General features: G+C 49.9%; 1 pseudogene; it reads right to left on the bottom strand.

The window, feature by feature from the left end:
- Positions 1–930: 930 nt before the first annotated feature.
- Positions 931–2,856, bottom strand: LOC109742375 (uncharacterized; annotated as a pseudogene).
- Positions 2,857–12,419: the final 9,563 nt, after the last annotated feature.

The raw sequence follows: 12,419 nt of genomic DNA, 5'->3' as shown, positions 1-12,419 counted from the left end.
GGGTGGGGTTGGTGTCTGGGTTCTGAAGGTGAATGAAGGCGAAGCGGCGCGGGCAATGTACTAGGCAAGGTGGAGCTGCGACTAGAGGCATGTCTCCATAAGGAGGCAGCAGTCCAGCCTCATGGATTGGGCGGGGCAGTTCGTCATCGGAATCAGTTTCCAAGACATGGGAGGTGGTTCTAGTGTATTGGGAGGCGAGGAAGACGTCAGAGAGACGATGTCGCAGCTCCTGGGTGTCGAACGGAGAGGTGTGCATGTGATTGGAAGCGGGGAGGGGGAGGTGGGCGTGGGTGGAGGCGCAGAGGTGCAAGGCGGCAAGGAGGGGGGAAGGGGAGCCCCGTTGGCGTTGACGGGAACGCCATGGAGGATGAAGGGAGTGGGGACGCAGAGTGCGGGGAACGGCTCAGAGAGGATGATGGGGACATCACCGATCATGAGCGTACGCGAAGCGCGAGCCGCTGCCGAAGAGGAGCCGGCGGAGTCCATGCTGTGAGTGCAAAATGCTGGATTAGGTCTAGAAGAAAATGCATCTGGAAGAGGAGGAAAGAATGGCCAGATTCTCCTGTACCTGCAGTCACGGCTACAGTGGCCGCTCCGCCAGCAGCGTGCGCAGCGGACGGGGTCGCGGCATGCCTCTACATAGTGATCTAAGACAAGGCACCGGAAGCAGCGCCTCTTTATTTGGGTGTGTGGAGGAGTGTGAGAGCGCAGATGAGGAGGAAGGAGGCGTCGATGTGTTATATAGGAGGGTGAGGCTGTGGGTGGCTGGAGGCGGGGGGAGGAGAGGAGAGCATCTCTGTATGAAATCGTCGTGTTGTTGTTGGACCGTGTAGGTGACATATCCGCCGTCAGGGCGGCTTGACCCGTTGCGTGTGTCAGTGGGCGAGGTGACGGCGGGCTGTGGCGTGGTGATCGAGCGGCCGGAGTAGGCTATAGGGAGTGATTAGGCGTGATGATGGGGTCTAGATGCTGATCAGAGGCAGCATGGTGGAGCTGCAGCGACAGGCGGGCGCATGCTCTCTCCGCTTCATCGGTTCCCAACGCAAGATTCTCTTTTGCTGTGGTCGCCGGGGCCGCGCTTGGGGGGACAGGGCGTGGCACGGCGGAGTCCGGATTAGACGAGGGGCGGGCGAGCGGGTCGTCCAAATATGGCACACACAGAGAGACAGTGAGGGGGTCATGGGGCCGCGCGCCAACTCCGCCTGCATGCGCCGAATCAAACGCAACGTATGGATCTTTTGCAAGATTTGGTGTGTCTGGCTGCGCCGCACGGCCATCATTATGCATGCAGTGGGCCATAGGTGCATGCGGGCCCACTGCATGCGGGGCAGGCCGGACATGCATCAAGCGCGTGACCGCAGGGGGCTGTTGTGGCGCAAGGACTTGCAAATGCTGGTGATCAAAAGGGCCAATGATGGAATCCAAATGAGGGGGCAGGGTAGGGTACATGAACTTATTATAATTATGAATGAAGCGACTGCAGTGATCAACGGCCGGTTCTAGCTGGTCAAAGAGAAAGAGTTGAAATCTATCAAGGGACCCATGCTTGAGGATTTGGATTTTGATTGAGCGGGAGAAGATGCCAGACTTGAAAATATGCTCATGCACTTTGACTGCAAGAAAATCTTGTTTGACTGAAAAACAGTGGTTTAGGGCAGACTCAACTAGCAGTTCATTAGGCCTAACAGTAATTGGCAGAAAATTAATCCAGAATAGGTGCGTGTGGTGAGTGTAATGCACGTGTGGTGTAAGCTGGCTAAAGCGATTAACATTAAGCATACGATAAAAGAAGCTAATACCCGGCCGTTAACGATGCTCCTTGGGTAGATCAAGAGTTGTTGACGTAGGTGGCAGGATTGCAGGGTCGACCGCCGACGGTGAAGGAGACGCGGTACCAGACGACGACGGCAAGGCGACCCCAGTATGCGAGCGACGGGCACCCCCCAGAGTCAGCAGCCAAGGGAAGCGGATCAGCATGCCCAGCTTACGGAAGTCGCCCATGGAGGCGATGAGCGTGGCAACGTCAGGCGAGGCAACCGTGAAGGAGAAGCAAGAGTCTCCATCATCTGTGACGTTGAATTGGTGGTGGACGCCGCCGAAGAGGCAAGCAAGGATGAGGCCGAAAGTACTGGCATCGAGGACGAAAGGGAACTGTATGACGCGCGCGTACATGCGGCATCCGTGCGGCTGGATTGGTGGATGAATGGAGACTGGCGATCGACATTGTGCCCAAGCCACGCCTTCAAAGTGGAGGCCCAGATCCTCTAGGATTTGGAGCAGTTGTGCCATCGACATACAAGTCGCAGCAGTGTGGGGTGGAGGTGGGAGCGGGGGCAGGGTTCTCGCGAAGGAGAATGAGTAGTTGCGGTGACGGATTGTGGATTGGGCGAGGATGAGCTCTGCAACACGCACAGAGGCAACATGGAAGCGGAAGAGCAATGGAGAGCATTTGGCGATGAAGAAGTCAGCAGCAGAGCCACCAAGAGCGGCTTGAAGCAAAGCGGCGACAACGATGGCATCAAGGTGGCGGTGGGAGTAGCCGAATACGATGTAGAGCGGCGAGGCGAGGTGCATGGCTGGGGTGGTGATGTCGAGGCGTAGGTAGTAGGAGCAATCATCTTCGAACTCCAATCCCATGGCATTACCGCAGCCCAGAAAACAGCGGAGCGCAACCTGGCCGGCTTTGACATAGGACAGGTCAAAGAATGGCGAGGGTGGTGGTGCAACAGAGGAGAGGAGTGCGTCGAGAGGGTTGGTGGCTAGAGCTAGGTCAGGCGGAGGGGCGGCCGGGTGATTTTTGGTGGCTGGAACTTGGCCAGAGGCCGGCGAGGAGGGGGGAGCGGGAGCGGGAGCCATCGCTTTATCTGGTATTTAAGCTCGGAATAGTTTAACTCACACAAAAGTCCAAAGATAGAAACTTTTTTCCCTATATTTCACCTTTAATTTACCTCTTACTTCTTGTGGGATCCTGTGACTATATATTTCCAATAAAAATTCTTACACACTTTACATCATTTCTTTGGGATCCATGTGGTGCACATTTTACTTCATTGTTGTATCTGAGTCCAGAATTCGATGATTATTTGAAGAATTTTTGAAATGGTTCTACAACTCACTCGTCCAGGTACACCGCATAGGAACGGTGCGTCGGCATGGAGGAATCATACCTTGTTGGACATGGTTCGATCGATGCTGAGTCAGTCATATCTATTGTTGTCTTTTTTAACACAGTACAAATGCAGACGCTCACATAAACACACATACACTCACCCCTATGAACATGCACACGCACACCCCTACCCCTATGAGCACATCCGAGAGACTAAGCTGGCAGATCAACTTGAGATTGGCAAAGCCGCCACAGATGCCTTCATAGTCGATGAGACGTCTCATTCCACTTAATGCACATTGCCAGAAGGCCTAAAATAAATCCAAAAAAATGCAAAGACTGGTGTCAAGTCTAGGAGTTGAACTCTGGTGGGCTGGGGATAGCACTGTCCTCTTAATCATCCAACCATAAGTTGGTTCGCCTATCATTGTCATTTTGGGGTTACGCTCTAGAAACTACAACTTTCACACTAACAAAGTACCATCTAAATCCATAGGTCAGACACCATGTGAGAGATGGACTGGAAAACATCACAGTTTGTCTTTTCTAAAGATTGAGGTTGTGAGACATATGTTAAGTGACTTCAGACGAACATGCTCACACCTAAGTCGGATAAATGCATATTCATGAGATATCTTAGAGAAACCATAGGGTATTACTTTTACAACCGAGAAATGGGCAAAGTGTTTATTGTTGGACATAGTGTCTTCCTTGAGAAAGAATTTTTTAGTCGAAAGGTGGGTGGGAGGACGATGCAACTCAAAAAACTTCGAGACAAACCACTCGAGGTGGCCTCGAGTGATGACATCATAGCAGAACCAGTCGGGGAACCCGTGGTTGAGGTTGCGCCTACACCACGAAGGTCGCAAAGGTTGTGTAATGGCCGCGTACTTGACATGTTGTTCATCCAGTCTCTCATGCCACACACTGTGCCAGGCGTTCTTGTCCTTATTGCTCTCTTCCTTCATCTTTGCGTAGTAGGGGTCGATGATGGCCGAGGCGAGGTCAACCAGGGAGTTCAGTTTGTTTTTGTCGCTGCCCCAGACCTTGTAGTGGTGCTGGATGTTGACAAGATTCGGGCATTTCAAGTCCGAAACCTTGAGCGCTTTTAGATCGTTGGTGGTGTCCACCGTAACGAAACTGTAGTCCGAGCTGTTGAGAAACCTGGAGAAACGCTCGCAAGGCCTTGTGGCAAGGTGGTAGTGGTAGACGAGGATGTCATGTCTCACGCACAACTAGGCGACGGCAACCTTCTGATCTTGCCCAGCATGACCGATGGTGTACTCGAGGTCGAAGCCGACCACTCGGTACTTGTCCTCGGCAAGGAACTGCTCCATAGTTTGGATGGAGCTCTCCACCGAGACCAGATCGTTCGTGTACACCACCGAGAGGGCCTTCCCCCTCACATGGGTGTCCACTACGTGATGCGTGGTGAACTGCTCGCCGTTGTCATCGTCGGCCGCTGGGAGCGCCATTGGAGCCACGTGGAGCGCCATTGGGATCGCTGGATGTCCTCTCCATATGTGTCCTCGTGGGTGTGCTTATTGTGTTGTGTGAGATGAGAGATGAAGGTAAATGGCCACAGGAATAAAAGGGGGCCGGGCGGCGTGGATTCTCGGCTCGTCCGCATGGCAGTTTCTGCAGCGGGTAACTGCATCGTCGCCCCACGCCCGGCGCAACCGCTTGCACACGAACGTGCGTGATCGTGCGCCGGCCCTAAACACTGGCAGCGCGCGTGGAGGGACGAGGGCAGAGCACCCAGAGGGACGCGAGAGCAGAGCGCGCCGTGGCCGCCTGAACCGCAAGCAACCACACGCATAGAGCAGTTGAACACGCAGGAAATGGTCGCCTACAAGCCGGCCGACAGTTGTGTGGATGCGTAGAGAGCGGCCGTGTGCTACCACCTCCGTCTAGTCTATAGTCTCCTTTATATTCTGTGCCATACTTTGCCCTCAGATTTAACCAACAAAATGTTAATGCATGTTTTAAAAATTATATAATTGGAAACCATGTTCAAATACAAATCCAACATATAATCTTTGGCGACATGCATTCGTATTTTATTAGTTAAATCATACTTATAAACCAGGATGGTGGTATAGTAGGTAATTAAATCGCAAACGTTTTTTATTAACCATATGTGTACGTGGCCTTTTGTCCTCCTCTCGCACGTCTTGTCACCCCGCTGCCACAGACGGCTTACAGCGCAAGCTTGCGCAGCGTGCGGGGGCGTTCTTTTGGCCAAACGGTGGCGCCAATGAATCGTCGGTGAGACCGTTCCCACGCAACCTCGCAGGTTCCCGCGCAAGCTTCCCGCCCGACTCGGTGAAATCCCCCAAAATCCCAATGCTTACCGGCCTGCTATAAAAACCCTCACGGCCGGCGAGTCCTGCGTCGCATTTCCCCCTCCCTCCCTGTAGCTTATCTCGTCTACTTCTCCCACAATCGCCAATGGCACCGGTCCGTCATCGTCACTCAGCCACTCCGCTGTCATCAGAGGACAGCTCCAGCTGGGAGGCTACACCGCGGCAGCGGCGCAGTCCCCGACGTAGTGTAGTGCGCGTGGCGTCCCTGTTGGGTGTGCGCGGAACACCCACCACACGCTCCGTCGTCGGTGCCCGTCGGCAGCTGTTGCTGGCCGCCGTTGCCTCCACACCACCGTCCAATGCCAGGGCCATCACCCGCTCCGCTGCCACGGCCCGAAGGCGGGAGGTGGTCGTCGTGGCCGCCACCCCACTGCCGGCCACTATGGCCATCACCCGCTCCGCCACCGCGGCCCGAAGGCGGGAGATGGTGGTCGTGGCTGCCACCCCGTCGTCGGCCGCCGTGACCGCCAGCCCACCGTCGATCGCCGGGGTCATCACCCGCTCTGCCACCGCCGCCCGAAGGCGGGAGGCGGAGGTGGATGCCTGCACGTGCGTCGGCGACCTTGTGCGCTACACCGAGTTCCTGCGGGGGGAGGAGGAGCGCCTCCTCGAGCACGCAAAGAGCCTTACCGCCGTTGTGGCTACGGCACACGCCGCCTCAGACGCGATGAATCAGGAGATCTACGAGGAGAACCACCGCTTCGAGAGGGGTCATATGGAGTGGCAGAGGGCGTTCGAGGTGAGCGTCGCTGAAGCTGCAACAGCGGCAAGCACCGTATTGCGGTTACCCAGCTCGACGGTAGGCTCCTCCTCCGCCGCCTCTTACTGAGCGCGCTCGGCAGAGGAGAGGCAGCCAGAAGTAGTACAAAGCCCCTCTGCAGCAGCAGTAGTATTTAGGGGCTATTTTGTTCAGTTCATCTGACTATAGATGTGGTGGAACTGTACAACGTACTTAAAATTAGCTAGTATATATAGCTGAACTAGCTATTTCAGTACGTGGTTGGCAACAATTGGGGAAAAGTTTGGTCGGTTCAGCTGTCGAGTTGAACTGTTTGTATAAATTAAGAAAGACTGCTTAATCTATGAATGAAATCTATGCTTAATTACTGAATTAGTTGAAAAAATTAGATACTGCTAGTGATTTTTAGCTTCATATTTTGACAAATCGCAGTGTTACAAGGATTGACAAATCTTACCAAATTGTTTGTACGTGGTTGCACACGGGTCATCCAAAATAACCATTTACGTTGAAGGGATGCACAAATCCTGCGCTGCTCTCACTTTGCATACGGGTGTTCTTTCTAAAACGTTTGCGATCAAGAGCTGCAGAAATCCTGCTCGGCACATTTTCTCTTGGCTTCCTGGGGAAGCTGTCGGTTTGCATACGGGTGTTCTAACTAAAACATTTCCGATGAGTGTTCTATATTTAAAAAGTGAATTAAACTGCGGCTTGGGCGCCATTAATGGAGAGGACGCGAGCAAGGCGGGCAGCCATGGAAGTCAAAGGGCTTGCTTCCCAGTGAGCCTGCACAGCGTACAGCTCGCACGCCTCCCGATGAGACTGCGCATTCGAGGACAGCTTGCACGCCTCTTGGTCAGCCTGCGCACCGGACAGCGCTCGCATGCCTCCCGTTCAGTCAAGGTCAAGCAGCTGTCTGCACGGCACCTCCTACAACCATTGAAACCAAGACACGTGGCGTCACGTGAATGGTTAACAGAACGCACACGGTAAGAATTATACAAACGTTTGAGATATTAAACTGGCAGCTATTTTTTCGAAATGCCTTTGTTGGTTGTCATTATTCGAGTGCGCCTTCTCTCAAAATGGACACAAAAAATACCACAGCATGTCGGGTGCCATTCCATGATAGCATGCCAAGTTTCATGAATTTCAGACGAGTTTTGGATTTACTAGAATTTAAAAACAGTCATCTCAATGTTTTGCCGGCAATCAACGGTGCCCTGGTATTTAAAATTCATTCCCATTTCTTGCATGGGACCTAAGTATCACCCAAAGATACAGATTTGATTTTTCAACCAATTTATATGCACTGGAGCATGTGCATGTAGTTCAAATTTGAGTTATGCACATAAATGCATTGAAAACTTAGTTAATGCATAAAAATGTCCAAACGAACCCTGAAAAATCCCAAAAATTCACACAACACTCCTGTTGTTCTATGTTGACACGACAAAATTTTTGGAAGCAATAAGAGGCAATGGATATTGTTTCGTCTCCAAAGGTGGGACGTTCCCTACCGAAACCATCATGCTTGTTGTGAGAAGCTCTGGTTTGTGAGAAGCATATACCCAAACCTGCCCCAAATGGGACAAAAAATTTACCACGGCATGTTGATGCCGCTCCATGATAGCATGCCAAGTTTCATGAATTTCAGACGAGTTTTGGATTTACTAGAATTTAAAAACCAGGCATCTCAGTGTTTTGCCGGCAATCAACGGTGCCCTGGTGTTTGAAATTCATTCCCATTTCTTGCATGGGACCTAACATTGCACCCAAGCACACAGATTTGATTTTTCAACCAATTTATATGCACTGGAGCATGTGCATGTAGTTCAATTTTGAATTGTGCACATAAATGCATTGAAAACTCAGTTAATGCATAAAAATGTCCAAACGAACCCCAAAAAATCACAAAAATTCACACAACACTCCTGTTGTTCTATGTTGACACGAGAAAAAAATTTGAAAGCAATAAGAGGCAATGGATATCGTCTCGTCCCCAAAGGTGGGACGTTCCCTACCGAAAACCATCATGCTTGTTATGAGAAGCTCTGGTTTGTGAGAAGCATATACCAAAACCTACCCCAAATGGGACAAAAATTTTACCACGGCATGTTGATGCCGCTCCATGATAGCATGCCAAGTTTCATGAATTTCAAACGAGTTTTGAATTTACTAGAATTTAAAAACCAGGCATCTCAATGTTTTTCCGGCAATCAACGGTGCCCTGGTGTTTCAAATTCATTCCCATTTCTTGCATGGGACCTAAGCATGCACCCAAGGACACAGATTTGATTTTTCAACCAATTTATATGCATTGGAGCTTGTGCATGTAGTTTAATTTTGCATTGTGCACATAAATGCATTGAAAACTCAGTTAATGCATAAAAATGTCCGAACGAACCCTGAAAAATCACAAAATTGACACAACACTCCTGTTGTTCTATGTTAACACGAGAAAATTTTTGGTAGCAATAAGAGGCAATGGATATCGTTTCGTCCCCAAAGGTGGGACGTTCCCTACCGAAACCATCATGCTTGTTGTGAGAAGCTCTAGTTTGTGAGAAGCATATATCCAAACCTGCCCCAAATGGGACAAAAACTTTACCACGGCATGTTCAAGCCGCTCCATGATAGCATGCCAAGTTTCATGAATTTCAGACGAGTTTTGGATTTACTAGAATTTAAAAACCAGGCATCTCAATGTTTTGCCGGCAATCAACGGTGCCCTGGTGTTTGAAATTCATTCCCATTTCTTGCATGGGACCTAAGCATGCACCCAAGGACACAGATTTAATTTTTCAACCAATTTATATGCACTGGAGCATGTGCATGTAGTTCAAATTTGAATTATGCACTTAAATGCACTGAAAACTCATTTAATGCATAAAAATGTCCAAACGAACCCCAAAAATTCACACAACACTCCTGTTGTTCTATGTTGACACGAGAAAAAAAATTGAAAGCAATAAGAGGCAATGGATATCATTTCGTTCCCAAAGGTGGGACGTTCCCTACCGAAAACCATCATGCTTGTTGTGAGAAGCTCCGGTTTGTGAGAAGCATATACCCAAACCTGCCCCAAATGGGAAAAAAATTTACCACGGCATGTTGATGCCGCTCCATGATAGCATGCCAAGTTTCATGAATTTTAGACGAGTTTTGGATTTACTAGAATTTAAAAACGGGCATCTCAATGTTTTGCCAGCAATCAATGGTGCCCTAGTGTTTGAAATTCATTCCCATTTCTTGCATGGGATCTAAGCATGCACCCAAGGACACAGATTTGATTTTTCAACCAATTTATATGCACTGGAGCATGTGCATGTAGTTCAAATTTGAATTGTGCACATAAATGCATTGAAAACTCAGTTAATGCATAAAAATGTCCAAACGAACCCCGAAAAATCAGAAAAATTCACAGAACGCTCCTGTTGTTCTATGTTGACACGAGAAAAAAAATTGAAAGCAATAAGAGGCAATGGATATCGTTTCGTCCCCAAAGGTGGGACGTTCCCTACCGAAAATCATCATGCTTGTTGTGAGAAGCTCCGGTTTGTGAGAAGCATATACCCAAACCTGACCCAAATGGGACAAAAATTTTACCACGGCATGTTGATGCCGCTCCATGATAGCATGCCAAGTTTCATGAATTTCAGACGAGTTTTGGATTTACTAGAATTTAAAAGCCAGGCATCTCAATGTTTTGCCGGCAATCAACGGTGCCCTGGAGTTTGAAATTCATTCCCATTTCTTGCATGGGACCTAAGCATGCACCCAAGGACACAGATTTGATTTTTCAACCAATTTATATGCACTGGAGCATGTGCATGTAGTTTAATTTTGAATTGTGCACCTGAAATGGCTAGAAAACCAATTTAATGTATAAAATGTTCTAACGAACCCTGAATAATTCCAATTCTTTTTCGACACACATATAGTTGCATGTTCACTCCAGATAAAAGGTCTAGCAATTGAAACACCGTCCATTGCTGCTGTGACCCCATTGTGTAATTCAAATCAAGATGAAAAATCAAGTAGATCGCACACAGTTTATTATCAGCAACCGTGTGAGATGCAGCACAAAATATCCTGGAGCGCCGTCGGTGTATAGTATGCCTATGGCTTATGCGAGAAGGTGCGTCGGCTACAGTCCACAGCCGGCGTCTCAAGCACACTAGCTCGCTCCCCAAATATCATTTCACTGTTCAATCGTCGCCGGTGAAAGATGGGCACGTGGATCCGCGTCGTGAGGGCAACTTCGGTGGCCCACTCCGGCGAGAGTGCGGCTGCAGCCGCCATGTGCGTGCTCACAAGGTGCATGAGCGCGGCCGCAATCTACGACCGGGCGGCAAAGGCAGCCCCAACGGCCGCTGTTGCATCTCAGGTGGCGGCAGCAACATCTGCCTTGGGGATAGCAACTGGCGAGAGTGGCACAGCAGCTGTCCATTCCGCAGCGGCGGCCTTAGCCCTGTTGGAGGCCGCCCACGACCATGTCGAGGCCGCCCACGTCCAGCTCTTGGCGGTCATCACACAAATCGAACGAAGCTTCTCCGACAACGGTCGGCAACCCACGGCCGAAGAGCTGGCAATCGCCGGGAGCGTTCGAGCAGTCGTCCGTTCCCCGCCGCATACCTTGCGACGACGGAGCCCGTCCAAGCCCAGATCGCGTCCGCCCATGCCCAGCTCGTGGCGGCCTTTTCCAAAGAGATGGGGGACGCGGATGGCGAGATGCTTGCCGAGTATGGTGCGATGGATGCCATGGAGCCCCTTCCCTAGGAGACCGCCGGGCGCGAGCTGGACATGGAGGCGGCGGCGGAGATCGACGAGCACCAGCCCTAGTAGTACTCTTTGTTTTGTTTAATTAAGAGCGCCAGTCTTTAATTTGTTAGAGTAATGTTTAGGTCAGCTAGCTCTGTTTAATTGCTGAACTTGCTCGATTAAGAAGTGTGGGTGTGTTGTCTCCTTTGTGTACCCAAATTATGCAATGGCGTGGATGACCATTGTAACCATGGAAATTCGAACCAAAACTTTTGACGTTCAAACTCATCACACACGGGTTAAGCTATCTGAATCGTTTGTGATGTCCACATATTGTACACAGTTCTGAATAAGGGACCGTGTCTGATGACACTTTGCGCGCCAGTTTTTTGGATGAAGCGATTCCAAATTTTCGGCTTCCGCGGAAATATCTATCTCCCCGCCCCCTCCCCCTTACCAAAATTCACATTTCCCCTCTTTCTGCCTTCCTTTCCAAGTTAAAACCTTCACTCCTTGCTTGCAGTGCCGCCTCCTCGTCGGCGACCCTCCTTCATGCTGCTCGGCCTCGTTTATCGAGGCAGGTAATCCACACCCGACCCCCATCCTCCTCCTCCTTCCACATCCCACATGCCTCGACCGCCGGCGCGAGCGCGACACCTTCCACCCAAATCACCGACCCCTCCACCAAATAAGCGCCGCCCTAAGCCATGGTGCACACAGTATAGCCAGGATCTCAAGGAGCATTTGGCAGCGGAGAAGCAAATCGCGGCCGCACGCGCGGATGAGGTCGCGATGGCTGCCATTCGTGCCGACCCCCAGATCTTGGAGGAGCACCTTGCCATTTGCTAGCTACGTTGGTTAAGCATGCTCGGTTTACCCGTTGTGTGTGCTGCTCCTGCCTTTCCTTCACAAATTCTAGTGAATTGGTGCTATCTAATTTTACCATGCAATCTATTACTCTAGTGTATATGTTCTATATGTCCTGCAGTGTGGTGCTCACTTATTAATTGTTTTGTTAATTAGTTGTCGTCTTCAATTAAGTGTTTGGTTCAATTCTGCAAATGTGATGTTCAATTCTTCAGGCTGCAATTTTGTATTGTCTTCCATGTGAGAAATAAATCGAATTTATCTTTACAAAATACATAAACGAATACAATTGCTATATTTCCAAGTTGTCAAGCATGCTTGGTTTGGTTATACATTGTGCAATGTGGTGCTCAGTTAACGTTTGGTTCATTTGTGTTGTGGTGTTTAGTTAACTGTTTGGTTCAATTCTGCAATGCGATGTTCAATAGTTGTGGGTGCATTCTGTTATTGTATACCATGTGAGGAATAAATTGAATTTGGCTGTAGTAAATACATGAGAAACAAATACAATTGCTACAATTGGCTGTAGTTAACTGTTTGGTTAACTGTCTGATCTTCTATTCGGAGTATGTTA

Source organism: Aegilops tauschii, chromosome 2 (genome assembly GCF_002575655.3).
Source record: "Aegilops tauschii subsp. strangulata cultivar AL8/78 chromosome 2, Aet v6.0, whole genome shotgun sequence".
Classification (NCBI taxonomy): Eukaryota; Viridiplantae; Streptophyta; class Magnoliopsida; order Poales; family Poaceae; genus Aegilops; species Aegilops tauschii.
Note: the sequence above shows the minus strand (reverse complement) of the source record. Positions and strands in the feature narration are given on the sequence as shown.